The 18939-nt window shown below is 41.6% G+C and overlaps 1 long non-coding RNA gene and 1 pseudogene across 1 annotated transcript in view; both read left to right on the plus strand.

Annotated features, from left to right (window-relative positions):
• LOC108348790 (uncharacterized) overlaps positions 1-18939 on the plus strand; it is a 134134-nt gene that overhangs the window by 94631 nt on the left and 20564 nt on the right. The gene's annotated exons all lie outside the window — the stretch shown is intronic.
• Positions 1097-17311, plus strand: LOC103694208 (60S acidic ribosomal protein P0 pseudogene; annotated as a pseudogene).

Raw genomic sequence — 18939 nt, forward strand, 5'->3', positions numbered from 1 at the left:
TCCTGGGGGCACCCCACCCCGCGATCGGAGCGAGAGACGAGGCTCCCCGTTTTGGGGTACGCTCTTTCACCAGCTCTAAGGCATTTTCTCAATTAGTGATGAAAGGTCGAAGGGCCCATTGTGGGTGGTGCCATACCTGGTCTGGTAGTCTTGCATTCTATAAGAAACAGGCTGAACAAGCCAGGGAAAGCAAGCCTGTAAATAACATCCCTCCATACCTCTGCATCAGCTCCTCCCTCCAAGTTCCAGCCCTGTGTGAGTGAATTCCTATCCTGACTTCCTTTGGTAATGAACAGCAATGTGGAAGTGTAAGCTGAGTAAACCCCATCCTCCACATCTTGCTTCTTGGTCGTGATGTTTGTGCAGGAATAGAAACCTTGACTAAGATAATAACCATCTTTTGAAAAATTTTAATACATAATATTTTTTCTAAATTGTTATTGTTGTTGTTCTTGAGGTAGGGTCTCACTATGTAAAGTAAGCTGGCCTGAACTCACGGAGTTCTGCCTCAGCCTTCCAGTTGGTGGGATTAAAAGCTTGTCCCATCAAGCCTAGTAACATATTTTAATTGAATGTCCATGGACTTAGTAGTCATATCCACCACATTGCTAGCCATTCATTTCATAGCGATGAAATAATTCTTAGTGAGAGCCCAAGTATGTAGATTACAGCATAATGCAATTTACAAACAGAGGGCTGGAGAAAGTTCAGTGGTTATGGCAGTTTGCAGCATCCCTTAAGATGCTGGCAGCCTCTCCTTCTACCTCTGGACATGATGGATCTTACAGTTTCTCTTCACATCCAAGCATAAGAATGTGAGCACCTAAAGCCACCTATGGGGTGTACATCAGGAGCCACAGGCGAACTTCCTGCAGGATGTAGTTGCTTGAGTCTACTCTGGCTGTCTGCAGAGAGTTCAATAGTGAAGACTTCCTTATGACTACCAACCTGAGATCTGATCACAGGGCTTTGTGCACAAGAAATGCCCAGCAGAGCCAAACCTATACAATCAAGAGATCCACAAAAGCTATTTTGTTTTATATCATAAGATTTTTCAGAGTCGGGTGTGGGTGGGTGGGATGCTGTTGTGTTGAGATTGTTCACAGAAGTATCTATCTGGACTTCTTTCTGGGAAGCATTTTCAGTATTTATTAGAAGACCCTTTCTACATATGATATGATCATTTGTTTTGAGCAAGAGGATGACTTTGAGAAGTCTAAGGAAATGGTAAGAACAAATGTATAGAGGGGAGGTAGTAGCACACCCTTTGTATCCCAGCACTCAGGAAGCAGAGGCAGGTAGATCTCTGTGAGTTTAAGGCCAGTCTGGTCTACAGAGTGAGTTCCAGAATAGCCTGGGCTATACAGAGAAGCCCTGTCTCAAAACAAACAACAAAACAAAGACAAAAAACCAAAAAAACCTAAAAACCAAACAAGTGTACAGATTACTGAACTGCCTAGGACACTGAGAGGAGCTTAAACTTAAGCAGATCAGCTGTGCTGAGGCCAATGATGACCAGCTAGAAAGTCTATTCTTCTGGCAGCTTCTTGTGTTTGAGATTTAAGGCAGGTGTCTGACTCTGCTAAGTAATCTTAATTGTTCTGCATAAGCTCACAGCCTTATCAACTAATTAGAACACCAGGGTGCTTCCCACTTGTCTCCACATTCGCTAATTGGCTTTGATCATGCTCACCCATTCATCCACAGATCTATCCAGCTAGGTGTTAAAATGATTACAGAGCCAAACACCATGTTTCCTTCTCTTGCAAAGCTTAAGGTATCTTCCATACCTAAACATGGAAGAAAGGAAAAAAGAAGCAAAAGAAAAAAAACAGAAAAGAGAGAAAATAAAGAAAGAAAAGAAAAGAAAAGAAATGACTTATGGAATAATGTGACTTCTTAGTGCTTCAGGTGTTAAGAAAGAATGCTTGGGAAATTCTACTCAAGGAGGGGACTGTCCTTAGAACTATCTTGAATTGCTGAAATGATCTGACACCATAATGACATCTTAAAAATTGACTGGTTTCTTTTATTTTATGAAATAAAAATGAGAGCAAATAACTCAGTGACACTAATGTACATGTATAGGATCTGATCTAAGTGCTGTGAACAGATAAACTCATTTAAAAAGACAGCCAAACCTTCCACAGTCATTTGCAGTAAGTAGTGCATTGTCCCGATGTTCAAAGGAGCTGCAGAGTCACTAAGTGACCTGTGTTCATAGAGGAGGAGGCAGCAGGCTGGAATTCAGACCTAGGCAGTCAGCACTAACCAACACAACAGTGCCTCTTATTATAAAGCTTAGTGGTGTATAAGTGACTTTAATTTTTTAAAATTGATTTATTCATCTTTGATCTATGAATGTTTCACCTTCAAGTATGTATGTGTACCACAAGCATGCTTGGTGCCTGCAAAGGGTCAGAATAGGCCATCAGATTCCCGGGAATGGGAGTTATGGATGGTTGAGAATCATCACATGGGTGCTGGTAATCGAACCCTGGTCTTCTACAAGAGCCACTCTTAACCTCATTCAGCCCCAAATGAATTTTAAAATAACAAGTTGGTAACTCACGTCTGTCTCATTTGTATATTAGCTTGGATATCATTGTATCTACTAGAAGTTTTATTCATACTTTGTATTTTAACATAGGGCTAAATTGATTTTGATTGCCATGAATATTTTGCTAAGTAAGATGGTATCTGGATGCCATTATATCCCCAGAGACCAGTAACTCAGTAAGTGACTCAGTAAGTTTACCTTTCACTTGCCACTTTTGTAAAACTGCAGATTATTTGATTAAGCTCAAAACCCAAGATTGAGCCTTTTAGCTTTTTTGTTTGTCTTGTTTTGTTTTTGAGACAGTGTCTCACTATGTAGCTCTGTCTGTCCTAGAACTCCCTAGGTAGACCATGCTGGCCTCAAACAGAGATCCTCCTGTCTCTGTTGCCCAAGTGCTAGGATTAAAGGCCTGTGCCACCACTGCCTGGCTTACAGTTTTTAACCTTCTGTCACGGCCTTTGTTTGAACACACATATCTGGTTCACACAGGAAGAAAGCAACTTGTAGTGGAAAGAATATAGAAGAATCTTCCTGTGGTGTTTTCTACTCTTGCTCTGCTTACATGCTCCTGTCTTAATGCTTGCTGCAACCTAGGCAGAGATATGCCCCTCCCTCACTCCCCCACTGTTTACTGGGTTGTTTCATTTGATCCTCCAGTAAACTGTATCCAATTCTAATCTCTTATGGAAAAAAACACAGCTTAATTAGTTTCCAATGACAATTAGAAAATGATCTCAATACACGAAATTCATCGTTAAGTGGACTAGGCACAGTTGAAATTTTGGATCCCTTTAATATAGGCAATGGTAGCAGTGAGACTTACTATTTATTCAGAATATACTATTTTTCAGGCTACAGGCCAGGGTTTATCACCCTTAGTCTTTTTTTTTCAATCCCTGAACCACACTCACAGCCTCTCAGCTATTCTTCAAAACAATCATCTGAAGTAGGAACTATTGAAATCTCACTTTAAGAACTGAAAGAAGGGCTGGGTCAATGGCTTAGAAGGTAAAGGACTTATGCACAAGCAGGAAGACCTGAGTTCTGATCTTGGGGACCCAAGTCCAATGCCATTATGGCATTTGCCTAAAAGTCCAATGCTAGGGCATCCTGGGAGTTCATTGACTCGTCAGTTTAACTGAAATAGTGAGCTTCAAGCCTAGTAAGAGATCCTAAAAAATGGCCTGGAGAGCAATTGAAGTTGTTCCAACATTGACTTCTTGCTTCCATATGTACTCACACTGTGACATGTGCAGACGAAGTTGACACAACAGGTTCAAAGATTGTTAGTAACTTATAAGAGCCACAGCATAGGCCATTAGTGTTAGAGGCAAGACTTTAACCATCTTGGGTCCTAGAGGAGTGGTTTGTCACCCTTTGAGGACAGTGTTCACTAGGCAAATGTAGCTATGTTCCTGCTTGATGGGGAAACTGGCAGTGTCACACTCAGAGTTCACCCACCATGTGCCTTCCATTTTGGAATTAGATGTTCTTATTTCATATGTGGTAACATGTGCCTGTAATCCTACAACCCTGGAGGCAGAGGCAGGAAGATTTCTGCAAATTGGATGCCAGACTGTTTTACAAAGAAGGTTCTAGGCCAAAAGGGATACATAGCAAGATCCTGCCTAAAGAAACAAAATCAGAGGTTGGGGATTTAGCTCAGTGGTAGAGCGCTTGCCTAGCAACTGTAAGATCCTGGGTTTAGTCCTCAGCTCTGGAAAAAAAAAGACAGAAAAGAAACAAAGTCAAAAGTAAACAAGAGAAAAAGGTATTACTGTTTGGTGATGTTCCAGTGAATCTAGCAGAAGCTTTAGAATAGTGCCGGCTGTTTTGGTGAGTGGTTCTTCCTGCTCCAGCCAGCTGTGCTGTACTTTGGAAATCCAAAGCTTCTGGAGAGCTCCACAGAAGGAATTTTAGGATACTATTTCTTTTAAAAATTATTTTGTCTGCTTCTCATGCGGAATACTGATTTCTAAAAAGTGCTGTCAGATCTCCCTCAATCCCAGTCTAAGATTTTTCTGTCTTAATTAACATACCAATAGACACTACAGGATTAGTAAAAGATCGCCCTTGGAAGATACTGAGGGTGCGGGTTCCTCTGCCCTCTCCTCCTCTCATTTCTTCCTGTTTCATCTCACAGTTTAGAATCCAGTGGGTACCCTCCTGATTGCAGTCCTGAATATATGTGCACTGGCAGCAGCTGCTAGGGGAATAGCCAGGAGACAGCAGATGTGTCAACAACTAGGGTAGATTCAGCTTATATTGAAATTGCTTTTCAAGTGAGTCTTAGCCAAACAGCTCACAGACACCCTTATGTGTTACTTTATTAAGCTAAAAGGTTAGTTAAAAGTGCAATAAATATATGCTAGGCTTAATGAGCGTTAGAGAAATTTCTAAAGTGTAATGACTTGATTGGCAGATTAAGTTTAAAAAAATAAATAAAAATATGAGTTGCATTTTTCTTGTTAGATATCCTCATTAGAGTAATGTCTTTAAAGCCTGTGTCAATTCCTGACTCACCATCATGATAACCACCGAAGACAGGGTGACCTGGAAGTGCAACTACTTCCTTAAGATCATCCAATTCTGAGCTGATTACCCAAAATGCTTCATTGTGGGCACAGACGCCACAGATCCGATTGTTCCTGGAAGGCTGTGGTGCTGATGGGCAAGAACACCATGATGCTTAAGGCCGTCTGGTGGCATCTGGACAACAAGCCAGCTCTGGAGAAAGTGCTGCCTCACATCCCGGGGATTGTGGGCTTTGTAGTTTACCAAGGAGGACCTCACCGAGATTAGGGACATGATGTTGGCCAATAATGTGCTGGCTACCATCTGTCATGGTGTCACCACCCTGTATGAGGTCATTGTGACAGCCCAGGATACTAATCTTGGGCCTTAGAAGTCCTCTTTCTTCCAGGCTTTAGGCATCATCGCTAAAATCTTCAAAGGTACTACTGAAATTCTGAGTGATGTGCAGCTGACAAAACCCGGAGACACAGTAGGAGCCAGTGAAGCCACCCTGCTGAACACACTGAGTATCTCTCCCTTTTCTTTTAGGGTGATCATCCGGCAGGTATCTGACAATGGTAGCATTTGCAATTTGGAAGTGCTTGACATCACAGAGTTGACTCTGTACAGCTGCATCCTAGTGGTGTGTCTGAAATGTTGCCAGTGTTTGTCTGCAGGTTGGTTACCTCACTGTTCCCTCTGGGCTATGCACTATCATCAGTGCATACAAGAGAGTCCTGGCTTTGGGGACAGTCAGATGAACATATAGGATTTGATCTAATCCCCCCAAAGCAACCAACTTAGTCAACTTAATTTGAGAAACATGGAAATAAAGGTTTACTTGTTTTATAGCAGAGGGAGGTGTCCGCACAGGCTCTAGTCACTGGCCTTGCAATTTTCCCCAGATAGAAAGGTCATTCTAGTCTTAGGTCCCATCACTTGAACCAAGACTTTGAGAATGATGCCCAAGCTAGATTTAAACTGAGAATCCTATTAAACTCATTTGAGGCTCAACATAGTGCTCTGGAGGTTGGGAGCTCCCTGAAGTAGTTCTTTCAACTTAACAAGCAAGACTAAGGAATGCTGATTCACAAGGATTTCCTAGAGGCAAGCAACAAGTCTGGGTGTAGAAGGTTACAATGGTTTTTCCTTTTCCATATGTTCACACTTCTAGTGACACGGACACATTCAGCTATCTCATTTACCCTTAAGATGTGCTTTATGTAGGAACACCCTAGTACTTCCTGCATGGACTTCACATGTGCAGATTCCATGTTTTTAATGAACTAAAAACCTTCTTGCTGGTAGAAAATACCCAGGTAGAAGATCACACACTCAGTTCACCATTCTTATAAGTGAGGGAATTGAGGCTGGATAAAATGCAATGACCTGGTATCCGTCCCAAGCTAGTGACTGGACTAGCTGATACCCTGGCTTACCCTTTGCCCTTTGTCTCTCTGGCAAACTCTACAGCAGTGCTTAGGGATGTGGATGAATGTCAGAATCATCTAGGGAACTTGCTACATCCTCCTCCTCATCTGTATGTAGGTCTCAGGCAGGGCTGGCCATCGTGTCAGTGAGCTTTTACCTGAACCTTTGTGATGTCAAGCCCTCTGGGTTGTAAATGCTGCCATTGTCAAACACCTTTTGAAATGATCAACCCAAAGGAGGAGGGAAAGATGTCCAGATAAACAGAAAGCCATATGGATATAAGACAGCATAACCCACTGTTTCTCACTCACTTGTGCCCTCTAACATGGGCACTCTTCTTAGGAGTTTGTACCTTTCTGCCTACGGTAGTCATCGACAGTCTCTCTTACTATCTCATCTACCTCTTTTCTTTCAACTTTCATCTTGAATTATTCTCCTACTTCCATAGTTTCAAGTATATTTGCTCCTTTACAACAGGGTTATGAACATCTCTAGATGGGAAATATATTCTAACTTTTCATAATTATGACTGTGACTGTGTATAAATTATTAACCAATATGTGTAGGTTGAGCATAACTTCTACCATTTTGACTGACACATGTCAAAGGAGCATATCTGAGTTTCTTACTTGTGGATACTTAAAAAAAACCAAAAAAGATGTCATTGTTACTGTTTTCAGCAGCAATGCTTCCTTTTTCTGCTGGGTTTTTTTTTTTTTTTTTTTGCACAACAATCATTTTTTTATTTTTATTTTATTTTTCCATCTTTATTAATTTATATTTCAAATGTTATTCCCTTTCCCGGTTTCTAGGCCAACATTCCCCTAGCCCCCCTCCCCTTCTCTATGGGTGTTCCCCTCTCCATCCTCCTCCTATTACCGCCCTCCCCCCAATAATCATGTTTACTGGGGGTTCAGTCTTGGCAGGACTAAGGGCTTCCCCTTCCACTAGTTCCCTGACTAGGCTATTCATTGCTACCTATGAGGTTGGAGTTCAGGGTCAGTCCATGTATAGTCTTTGGGTAGTGGCTTAGTCCCTGGAAGCTCTGGTTGGTTGGCATTGTTGTTCATATGGGGTCTCAAGCCCCTTCAAGCTCTTTCAGTCCTTTCTCTGATTCCTTCATCCGGGGTCTCATTCTCAGTTCAGTGGTTTGCTGCTGGCATTCGCCTATGTATTTGCCATATTCTGGCTTTGTCTCCCAGGACAGATCTACATCTGGTTCCTGTCTGTCTGCACTTCTTTGCTTCATCCATCTTATCTAATTGGGTGGCTGTATATGTATGGGCCACATGTGGGGCAGGCTCTGAGTGGGTGTTCCTTCAGCCTCTGTTCTAAACTTTGCCTCCCTATTTCCTCCCAAGGGTATTCTTGTTCCCCTTTTAAAGAAGGAGTGAAGCATTCACATTTTGATCATCTGTCTTGAGTTTCATGTGTTCTAGGCATCTAGGGTAATTCAAGCATTTGGGCTAATAGCCACTTATCAATGAGTGCATACCATGTGTGTTTTTCTGTGATTGGGTTACCACACTCAGGATGATATTTTCCAGTTCCATCCATTTGCCTATGAATTTCATAAAGTCATTGTTTTTGATAGCTGAGTAATATTCCATTGTGTAGATGTACCACATTTTCTGTATGCATTCCTCTGTTGAAGGGCATCTGGGTTCTTTCCAGCTTCTGGCTATTATACAATGATCATTTTTATTTTATTATTTTAATTTTTTTTAGACTTTCTGAAACGCCATTTGCTTTCTTTAGCCAGGGCCGGCTCTAGCCAGTTGTTGCTTAGCAATAATAATGGCATGTTGAGACTCATCTGATGGACTATGAATACCCTAAGCAGAGCTGGTCAAGGGCAGCTGGTTGGTTAATTGTGGCCTCCAGTCGCCACCAGGAGATCAGTGGTTGTGGGGAAAGAGAAGGCCAGGGCTGCTGCAAAATGTATTGCAAATTGCATTTGCGGTGCAAATGCACATCTCAGAAATTGAGTAGAAATAAAATCTTAAGATAGAGACCAATTCCATGTCTTTGAAATATCAGTGAGCTACCTGGCCTAAAATAACATATTCTTTCTGAGAGCCTCACAGATTATTTACAGTGTGTCTGACTCCAGGTTTCTACAGTTCTCCATGGATGATGGATGGTGATGACTAGTGTACCGACGTCGGCAGAAGGGCCACCTGAGGAATGGCCACTTGTAAAATGTCACGTTTAAACACAGTCATTTGTGAACGATTGCAGTTTATATTTGTTGCCTGCCTTTTATTATTATAACTTGGAATGAACTGATTATGTTCATGTGCCTGGGGCCTTTTGGGTCAAGTCGAAGTCCACAGTGGCTCAGAAGTGCTGCATGCTAAAGCCCCTCCAAATAGGATTTCTGTTGGAAACCCCGGGACTGTTTGCTTGCATTTATGGATGCTAATGCTGCTGGAGGGAGACTCAGCATCTCTGTCCTTTGAGCCCCACAGCTTTGTGGTCACGTTGCAACTAGTGATGTTGTGAGAGCCATACAGAGTGTTGTCCTTACCGAGTGTTTCTGTTGTTAGACTGACATCATTGTTACTATTTCCTAGAACACCAGCCTCGAAAGTCTCCTCAGCATAGGACAAAACAGGTTAAAGCATTTGAAATCAATGAGAAACATGAGCATAATCCCAACAGGAGAGGAAGAAACTGGGATGGCAAACAGGCACTCTATGTCCACTGTCACCAAGGAGGCTCGTGGTGTTAATATCTTGCTGTGAGTTAGAAATTCATTTTCAGGAGGCTCACCTGGTTAGAAAGACCATGGCCAGAGGCAGTTTATTTAGTAAGACTTGGTGCTTGGGTGTTTAAATAAATCAGCCTACATATAATTAACTTACACTTCCATTGTCTTCACTAAAAGACTTTCTTTTCCCTCTGTGATTTTCTACCTTAATTTATTCTTAGATTTAGAGATACAAATTTTCAAATTGCCGTCTTCCAAGCATTTGCTCACTAGTAAGAAATTCTGGCCCATCAGTCTCAAGAAAGTCACTAAAAGAATTTGAGGATTGGTTTTGATTGTAGGACCCACTGGTTACAAGTAGACACCTATTGCTGTTGTGTCTAGGGTGTTTGCTATTTCACAGACTTTTAGAACCTCAGGGACCTAGAATGCTGGTTCATGAGACAAAGCAGAGTCAGGAGCAAGGGAAAGATGGGAAAAACTGCAAAGAGAAATGGAAAAATAATGTCGGAACCATGTATCTGTAAGACCACACGCCATTCATTCTCTTTACACACCATACAACCAGACCTATATATCTTACAATCTGACCCTGATGATGCTCAAAATCCATAGTGGCTGCCCCATGCCTACCTAGTGGAATCCTCAGACTGCTTCCTGCCTTTAAAGACCTGCCCCAGCTGTCATTTTCATCCTAAAATATTCCCTCTTCTTTGCACTGCTTTCAGTTTCTGTGTGTCTACGGCTACACTGGTCTCTCACAGCTCCGTGGTAAGTCCCGTGTTGTAAGGGATCAGTTTTGACCACATTTATATAATTCACAGCATTGATCTTTGCCCTCTCCCCTCTTGAGAGAAATCACTAATGCTTCTCTTCCTCCCTAGAGCCAATTACTAAGTTACATGGTGGTAAATCTACAGCAGTTGGAGGTGAAAGCAAACTGCCCTAACTAGGCAGGTAATGCCCCAGAAGTGAGCCCCAGCTGAGCTGTCGCCTCCTATCACAGGCTTTGCCTATTGCCTGTGTTGAACTGGACTTTGCCCCGAGGATTTGATCACGTTTTCCTTCCTGCTCAGCATAGAGGCCATAGAGAGGCCCCCAAACCACCCAGTTCCTCCTTATATGAACCTGAGCTAACCCAACAGTTCGCCCCTCACCTCCATTAAACTGTATAAACTTGTTTTGACCTTATCATCATTTCTAAGCCTGCCTAGGCTGGACAGCAGGCCGCACACAGCTTAGCTTGCTTTCTGATTACATTCCGATCCTAGATAAGTCTCTGTGTATTGCCTAACTCTCACTTGCAGGCTCCTCAAGTTTGCCTTTTATCTGGTTCATTCATGGATTTCTGCACTTGTGTGATGTTTAGCAGAAAGCCAAACTGTTCACTTTTGACAGTAAGGGATTTGAGCATAATCTGGGAAACCTGCTAGAATATTTTGTTGGAAGTCTTGAGAAGAAAAGCAATTGTTAGTCACACTTTGGATGCTAAATATAGGTAAGGAACTTAAGACAATAAATTTAGAAAAACTGACATAAATTTAGTATGTGCTTTAATGCTGAGCATCTTGCAGATAAATGAATTATCTTTGCTTCACGTTTCCAAGCAAAAAAACAGTTTTGTGGAAAATGTGTTGGGTATTTTATCTATTCATTCATTCATTTAACAGATTACTAAGCTGCCACTACTTTCTAGAAGTCGTCTAAGAAGCTGAAAGGGGCAGAGTACATAAAACAAGACAAAAGCCCCTTCCATGAGGGACAATCCCCCTCTATTTTTCCACTGGGAAAGCCAATATTTAAGCAAACTGTGTCATGGTAGGAGGTGAGAAGTGCTCAACTGAGAACTTGGGTGGCCAGGATTGGAAGGCCAACAGAGGTATGGCTGTAGAAGAATGATGTGAAGAGATGACTAGCAACAGATGGATGAATTGCCCAACCAAAGACCATCTATACAGTGGGATACTATTTAACCTTTAAAGCAACAAGTGCTGATGCGTGCTATAACACGAAGGGATTTCTAAAATACAAGGTTATGTGGAAGAGTATGGACACAAAAGGTTGCATTTTATATGATTCTATTTAAGGGGGATATCGAAAACAGGTAAGTCCATGACTCCATGAATGGCTGCCAGTTGCTGTGGGATGGAGAGAGGTTGCTTAATTGGTATGCCTTTTTCCTAGGGTGGGATGAATTAAATATTTTGGAATTAGATTGTGGCGATTGTTGTAGAACACTGGGAATATGTCAATGTCATTGAACTGTGTTTTCAAAGTAGTTCATTGTGCATTATACAAATACTACCTAGGTTAATAAAACTGCTAATGTGAGTTAAAGTTGCTGGGCTTGACTAGAAGGGTGGAGGTGGGTACTTGTGTGGGCAGTTCAGGCAACGAGAGTTTTCTGTGCTTTTCTCTGAAGCAGTGCATGGGAAGACTTCTCTTTATCTTTCCTCAGAGACAATGGTTGTGGGCCTAGGAACTGGGGCAAGAGAGTTTGCTGCCCTCCGCTGGCAGTCATGGTGTCTTCTTCTTGCCCTGTCATAAACAGCTGTGCAAGGTAGTAGTGTGTCCTTGGTAGGCGACTGCATAATTTGGTGAGAATTTCTTTTTTTTATTGTCCTGACCCTCTTTTAGCTTTTTATTTTTAATTTTTACATTTCTTGTTGTTTTGGAGGAAGGGACTTAAGAGAATGCTCATTTCCCATGAGTTTGGAGGTCAGATCTCGTTTCTACCAATCCTCCTGTGTTGACCAATTTCTCAATGGCTTTCCTTGACGAAGTTCTGAAAATTCTCAAGGATTTCGTCTTCTTCGCTCTCAGGGAGCTGCTTATTTGCCCACTCCTGTGCCAGAAGTCACAGAGTTGACATGTCCTGTGTCTCCTGGAAGAGTCTGCCTACCTGGAATCTACATTCCTTGGCTGCTCACCAGGCTTGTCTTCATGGCGGTTTCAATGTTATAGGTTTGTTTTTCTCTTTTCCTGTTGTTAGATGGAGAACGATGCAGCTTTCTATAGTCTACATGAAAAAGGAGCTCTGGAATTCTACTGTACTCTTTAAAATTTTATATTACTTTTTAACTGATCGTAAAAGTTACATTTATCTATGGGGTACTATGTGATATTCTGGAGCATGTATTCTTGTAATGTTTAAATGAGGCTTAATAAATCAGTTTAAATAGACATTTAAATGCTTAAATATCTCCTCAGTCATTTGTCATTTCTTTTTGGTGCAATCATTCAACACAGTTTTCTCTAGTGTTTTGTAATATGCAGAAATTATTATCAACAGTTGCCTTACTGTGTAATAATAGCACACTAGACTAGCTTATTTCTGTGACTCAGTACCCATTGACTAAGTTTTATGAGTGTCTCCTAATATTCTACTCTCTCTAGCTTCTAGAAGTCACCCTTTATTTTTAATGATGTTTAAGTGTGTATGTAAATTTAAGTGTCAGTGCCTGTGGAGACAAGAAGTGTCAGATCCCTTGGAGCTGAAGTTACGGAGGACTGTGAGCCACCTGATGTGGGTTCTGGGAATTAAACTTGGGTCCTCTGGAAGAGGACTCTTAACCACTGAGCCAGAGCCATCTTTCCAGCCCCTCGAGATTTATTTGTTTTATGTATGAGTGCTCTCTGCCTGTATACCTGCATGCCTGAAGAGAGCATAAGAACTCATTATAGATGGCTGTGAGGCCGCCATGTTGTTGTTGGAAATTGAACTCAGGATATTTGGAAGAGAATCTGGTTCTCTTAACTGCTGAGCCATTTCTTCATCCCCTCCCCTACTTTTTTTCAATATTAAAATTTATTTCTTTCCATTAATTTATTTATTCATTTTACATCCTGATCGATGCCCCCATCAATCACCTCACACAATCTCTCCCTCCACCCCATTGCCTTCTCTGACAGGGCAGGGGCCCCCTTTGTGTCCTCCCTACCTGGCACATCAGTCCCTTCAGGGATTGGAGCATCCTTTCCCATTAAGCCCACTTAAGACAGCCCAGTTAGGGGAGTGCATCCCACAGACAGGAAACAGCTTTAGGGGCAGCCCATGCTCCAGTTGTTGGGGACTCACATGAATAGAGCTGTATATCACATATATTGTGCCGGGGCCTCGGTCCAGCCCATGTATGCTCTTTGTTTGATGGGTCAGTCTCTGAGAGCCACAAGGGTCCAGGCTAGTTGACTCTGTTGGTCTTTCTGTGGAGTTCCCATACCTTTCAAGGCCCTCAGTCCTTCCCCTAACTCTTCTATAAGAGTTCCCGAGTTCCATTAAATGTTAGACTGTGGATCTCTGTGGATCATCTGTGTTAAGTAGCCCAGGCTGGCCTCTACCTCTTGATCTACTTGCTTCAGGCACCGTCATGCTGGGATTACAGGTGTGTACCATCACATCTGGCCTTTACCTTTGGCTTCTCTGAGATCAAGGTTGAATTGATCACTTTGGAATTTTGAGGTTGCACATAGTCAGATCAATCATTTCTTTTCTTTTTACATTTTTTCCTATGTGATAACATTTTTTTAGGAAAGAAAAAGAAATCTACACCAAGGAGATATAGCTGTATGATTTTACATTTTCATATTTATATCTTTCATCTGTCTGGAATTTGCTCAAGGGTAAGATTTAAAATGCAGCACTGTGCACCTGTGCGTCATTCCCAAGCCCCAAGATGTTCTGCCTTGGAACTTTTGTTATTTAATCTGAGTCTATTTTCACATACAAAGACCCCAAGATCTAAAAAGCTACATTGTACATCTGCTATTCGAGGAAAATATATAATAGATGCTGGCTTTGAGAAAGCAATTTGTTTTGAGGTTATGCTTTACATAGCTCACTAGTGTTTATGATGATTATGGTTAATTCTCTTGAATTTAGAAATGGTTACCCTCGTTTATGTTGTGTGTGGTTGCATGAGTAACACATGCCGAGGTCAGAAGGACAGCTTGCAGGAGTGGGTTCTTTCTTTCCATTGTGTGGGTTCTGGGGATCAAACTAATGTTGTCAGGCTTATGGGCAAACTCTTGGACTTGGTCTACCCTCTCGCCAGCCCCTCACTTTAATGTTTAAAGATGTAATAACACTATTATTATTATTATTATTGTAAAGGTTACAATTCTCTTTAGTTTTTCCTTAAATTCCAATGCTCCAGTGCTCCCAGTTCTGTATTGTACTGGTAATAACAGATAGCTGTGCTTCTTTCCTTTTTTACTGGTAAATGAAGAGCTTTTTCTGCAGAGTGAATGATATTATTGCTACTGTTGCAGTGTTGGGAACTGCATCAGGGCCTTGTGTGCGAGGCAAGCATTCTGCCCTGTGCTTCAATCACAAGCCCCAAATGAATGCATTAAAATATTAATATACTATTCTTATTAATTTATCAAGATGGTCAAAAACTCGAGAATAAATTTAAATCTAACTGAATTCAATGAATGCTTTAGTAAGTACTCAGTTTTCAACTGTCATTAGATTTCCTAGTATCAAAATGTTTTTCGAATTTAGTAATTCCATTAGATCAACACCGATTATTAGTATTCTCTTGCACTCAGTTCTCTTCCACTCAAAATCTGAAGTGTGTTTGGTTTTTTATCATTTTACCAGTGCTAACTTTTTGTTAGCATGGAGAGAATTGCATTTCATTATGGTAGCTTCCTAACCGAATTTGGCTTTGGTGTTTCTTGGTTTCTCTCTTTCTCCTCCCCATCTTCTCAGCCTCCCTTGCTTTTGGTCCCCTATGCCAGTGTCTTCCTTTGCCCTCTCTCAGTAAGTAAGTGCTCCCCCCCCCATTTTTGTTCCTCTCTCATGGTCTCATATCTGTAGGAGTCAGAGGAACCCCTGAGTGAGCAAGTCCTGAATAAACAGGCATTGTTGAAATGGCACAGCCATGTCACGAACTCCAGCCGTCAGATGCATGAGACATTGGACAAGCTGGCTCCCTATATAGGATAGGCTCAAGAGAGGTGGCCATACTCCTCAGGAGTATGGGTATGGTTGCTTATAAATGATTGATCAGTGTGTGTAGAGACTAGAAATTGCAGCTTTCTCCTCACAGCTATTTATAGACTGAGACTGCTCCCAAGGGAGACTTCTTACCTAGGCTAGCTAACTCCTCCTTCAAATCTGTACTCAAAAAACATATTGAAGTTTTGGGTTATGATAGCTAGAAAACTCCCGTCTGATCCCAACCTTACCATATGTATATCTGTGTATATCTGTCCATACTTTACTCCTTGTCCACCCCTATCCAGGATTCCAGGACCCAAGCCAAGGTGGTCACAGCATGTATAGCATAGTTGACACCTACTCTCATACCCTCATATTTACATGCATACAAACATTGAAAGTTAAGATCTGCATTTGAATAGAATGTGCAATTTTCTCTTTTTGACTGGGTCACCTCATTTCAAACGCTACTTCATTTTCCTTGCAGACCTCATTTTTCTCCACAGACAAGTACAACTCCATTGTGTGTGCACATGCCAAGGTTTCATTACCCATTCTTTTTTCTGATGGGCCTTTCAGCTCGTTCCATTTCCTTGCTATTGTGAAGAATGCAGCAGTAAACATGCTAATTTGGCAGGCTTAGTTTCAGAATTATTTTTGCATCTTTAAATCAATTAAAAAGTCATACTCTGCTTTTGATGTTCTGAAACTAATTACTATAGAATTTATCGTTCAAAAATATTAAAGGCTCATTTTAAAAACAGCAGCAGCCTGGTGTCATAGTGAATGCCTTTAATCCCAGCACTCTGGGAGGTAGAAGCAGGAGGATCACTGATTTTAAGTCTTTCTAGCCTGGTCTACAGGTTAGTTCCAGGATGGTATGAGCGACGCAGGGAAACAAAACCAAAAACCATCATTTCAACTTCTTGGTACCTGTCTTATTCAGATATTATAATTGGTTTTGGGTTAAACATTATAACTTATGCTTCTTGCATATTATTTCAACTCTAGTTCTGGTTACACTTCCTTTCTTAGTTTCTTCCCCTCCCTGATAATTCTTTCCAAAATTTGTCTTCAGTGGGCACATTTAAATAAATATCCAGTCCTGAGGTTAGCCTCAGTTCTTTTTATTTTTATTTATTTATTTATTTTTTTTATTAACTTGAGTATTTCTTTTTTTTTTCAAGTGTAGCTGTATCTTTATTCAAATTTATTTTTTAAATTTATTTATGAATTTACATCTTAAATGTTGCCTCTCTCCCACTCACCTGCAGAGTTCTTTCCCCATTCTCCCCTCCTTTCCCCTCTGAGGGGGTACCCCTCAGGTATTCCCCCCCACTCTGGGACATCAATTCTCTACAGGATTAGGCCCATCCTTTCCCAATGAAAGGGATATGTGTGGGGCAGGAGGGCTCAGACAAGCCTTTATATGCCCTTCAATTGTTAGCTTTGTCTCTGGGAGCTCCTAGGGGTTTAGGCATTTGAGACTATTAGCTTTCCAATGGGGTTACCATCACCTTCACTTTCTTTAGTCCTTTTCCTAACTCTTCCATAGGTGTTTCCCCAACCTCCTTCTAATGTTTAGTTGTGGGTATCTACATCTGTCTCAGTAAAGCTGCTGGGTAAAGCCAGCCTCTCAGAGGACAGCTATGCTAGGCTCTTGTCTGCAAGCATAACATGGCATCAGTAATAGCATCAGGGCTTGGTACCTGCCAATTGGAATGGGTCCCAAGTTGGGTTAGTCACTGATCCGTCATTCCTTCAGTCTACTTCTCTTTGTCCCTGCATTTCTTTTTTTTTTTTTTTTTTTTTTGCTTTTAGTGCCTTTATTTATTTATTTTTTTTTAATTAACTTGAGTATTTCTTATATACATTTCAAGTGTTATTCCCTTTCCCGGTTTCCGGACAAACATCCCCCTCCCCCCTCCCCTTCCTTATGGGTGTTCCCCTCCCAACCCTCCCACCATTGCCGCCCTCCCCCCATAGACTAGTTCACTGGGGGTTCAGTCTTAGCAGGACCCAGGGCTTCCCCTTCCACTGGTGCTCTTACTAGGATATTCATTGCTACCTATGGGGTCAGAGTCCAGGGTCAGTCCATGTATAGTCTTTAGGTAGTGGCTTAGTCCCTGGAAGCTCTGGTTGCTTGGCATTGTTGTACTTTTGGGGTCTCGAGCCCCTTCAAGCTCTTCCAGTTCTTTCTCTGATTCCTTCAATAGGGGACCTATTCTCAGTTCAGTGGTTTGCTGCTGGCATTCGCCTCTGTATTTGCTGTATTCTGGCTGTGTCTCTCAGGAGCGATCTACATCCGGCTCCTGTCGGTCTGCACTTCTTTGCTTCATCCATCTTGTCTAATTGGGTGGCTGTATATGTATGGGCCACATGTGGGGCAGGCTCTGAATGGGTGTTCCTTCAGTCTCTGTTTTAATCTTTGCCTCTCCCTTCCCTGACAAGGGTATTCTTTTTCCTCATTTAAAGAAGGAGTGAAGCATTCACATTTTGATCATCCGTCTTGAGTTTCATTTGCTCTAGGCATCTAGGGTAATTCAAGCATTTGGGCTAATAGCCACTTATCAATGAGTGCATACCATGTATGTCTTTCTGTGATTGGGTTAGCTCACTCAGGATCATATTTTCCAGTTCCAACCATTTGCCTACGAATTTCATAAACTCATTGTTTTTGATAGCTGAGTAATATTCCATTGTGTAGATGTACCACGTTTTCTGTATCCATTCCTCTGTTGAAGGGCATCTGGGTTCTTTCCATTTTCTGGCTATTATAAATAAGGCTGTGATGAACATAGTGGAGCACGTGTCTCTTTTTTATGTTGAGGCATCTTTTGGGTATATGCCCAAGAGAGGTATAGCTGGATCCTCAGGCAGTTCAATGTCCAATTTTCTGAGGAACCTCCAGACTGATTTCCAGAATGGTTTTACCAGTCTGCAATCCCACCAACAATGGAGGAGTTTCTCTTTCTCCACATCCTCGCCAGCATCTGCTGTCACCTGAGTTTTTGATCTTAGCCAATCGCACTGGTGTGAGGTGAAATCTCAGGGTTGTTTTGATTTGCATTTCCCTTATGACTAAAGATGTTGAACATTTCTTTAGGTGTTTCTCAGCCATTCGGCATTCCTCAGCTGTGAATTCTTTGTTTAGCTCTGAACCCCATTTTTTAATAGGGTTATTTGTTTCCCTGCGGTCTAACTTCTTGAGTTCTTTGTATATTTTGGATATAAGGCCTCTATCTGTTGTAGGATTGGTAAAGATCTTTTCCCAATCTGTTGGTTGCCGTTTTGTCCTAACCACCGTGTCCTTTGCCTTACAGAAGCTTTGTAGTTTTATGAGATCCCATTTGTCGATTCTTGATCTTAGAGCGTAAGCCATTGGTGTTTTGTTTAGGAAATTTTTTCCAGTGCCCATGTGTTCCAGATGCTTCCCTAGTTTTTCTTCTATTAGTTTGAGTGTGTCTGGTTTGATGTGGAGGTCCTTGATCCACTTGGACTTAAGCTTTGTACAGGGTGATAAGCATGGATCGATCTGCATTCTTCTACATGTTGCCCTCCAGTTGAACCAGCACCATTTGCTGAAAATGCTATCTTTTTTCCATTGGATGGTTTTGGCTCCTTTGTCAAAAATCAAGTGACCATAGGTGTGTGGGTTCATTTCTGGGTCTTCAATTCTATTCCATTGGTCTATCTGTCTGTCTCTGTACCAATACCATGCAGTTTTTATCACTATTGCTCTGTAATACTGCTTGAGTTCAGGGATAGTGATTCCCC

The sequence above is a fragment of the Rattus norvegicus genome, chromosome 18, assembly GCF_036323735.1.
Source record: "Rattus norvegicus strain BN/NHsdMcwi chromosome 18, GRCr8, whole genome shotgun sequence".
NCBI lineage: Eukaryota > Metazoa > Chordata > Mammalia > Rodentia > Muridae > Rattus > Rattus norvegicus.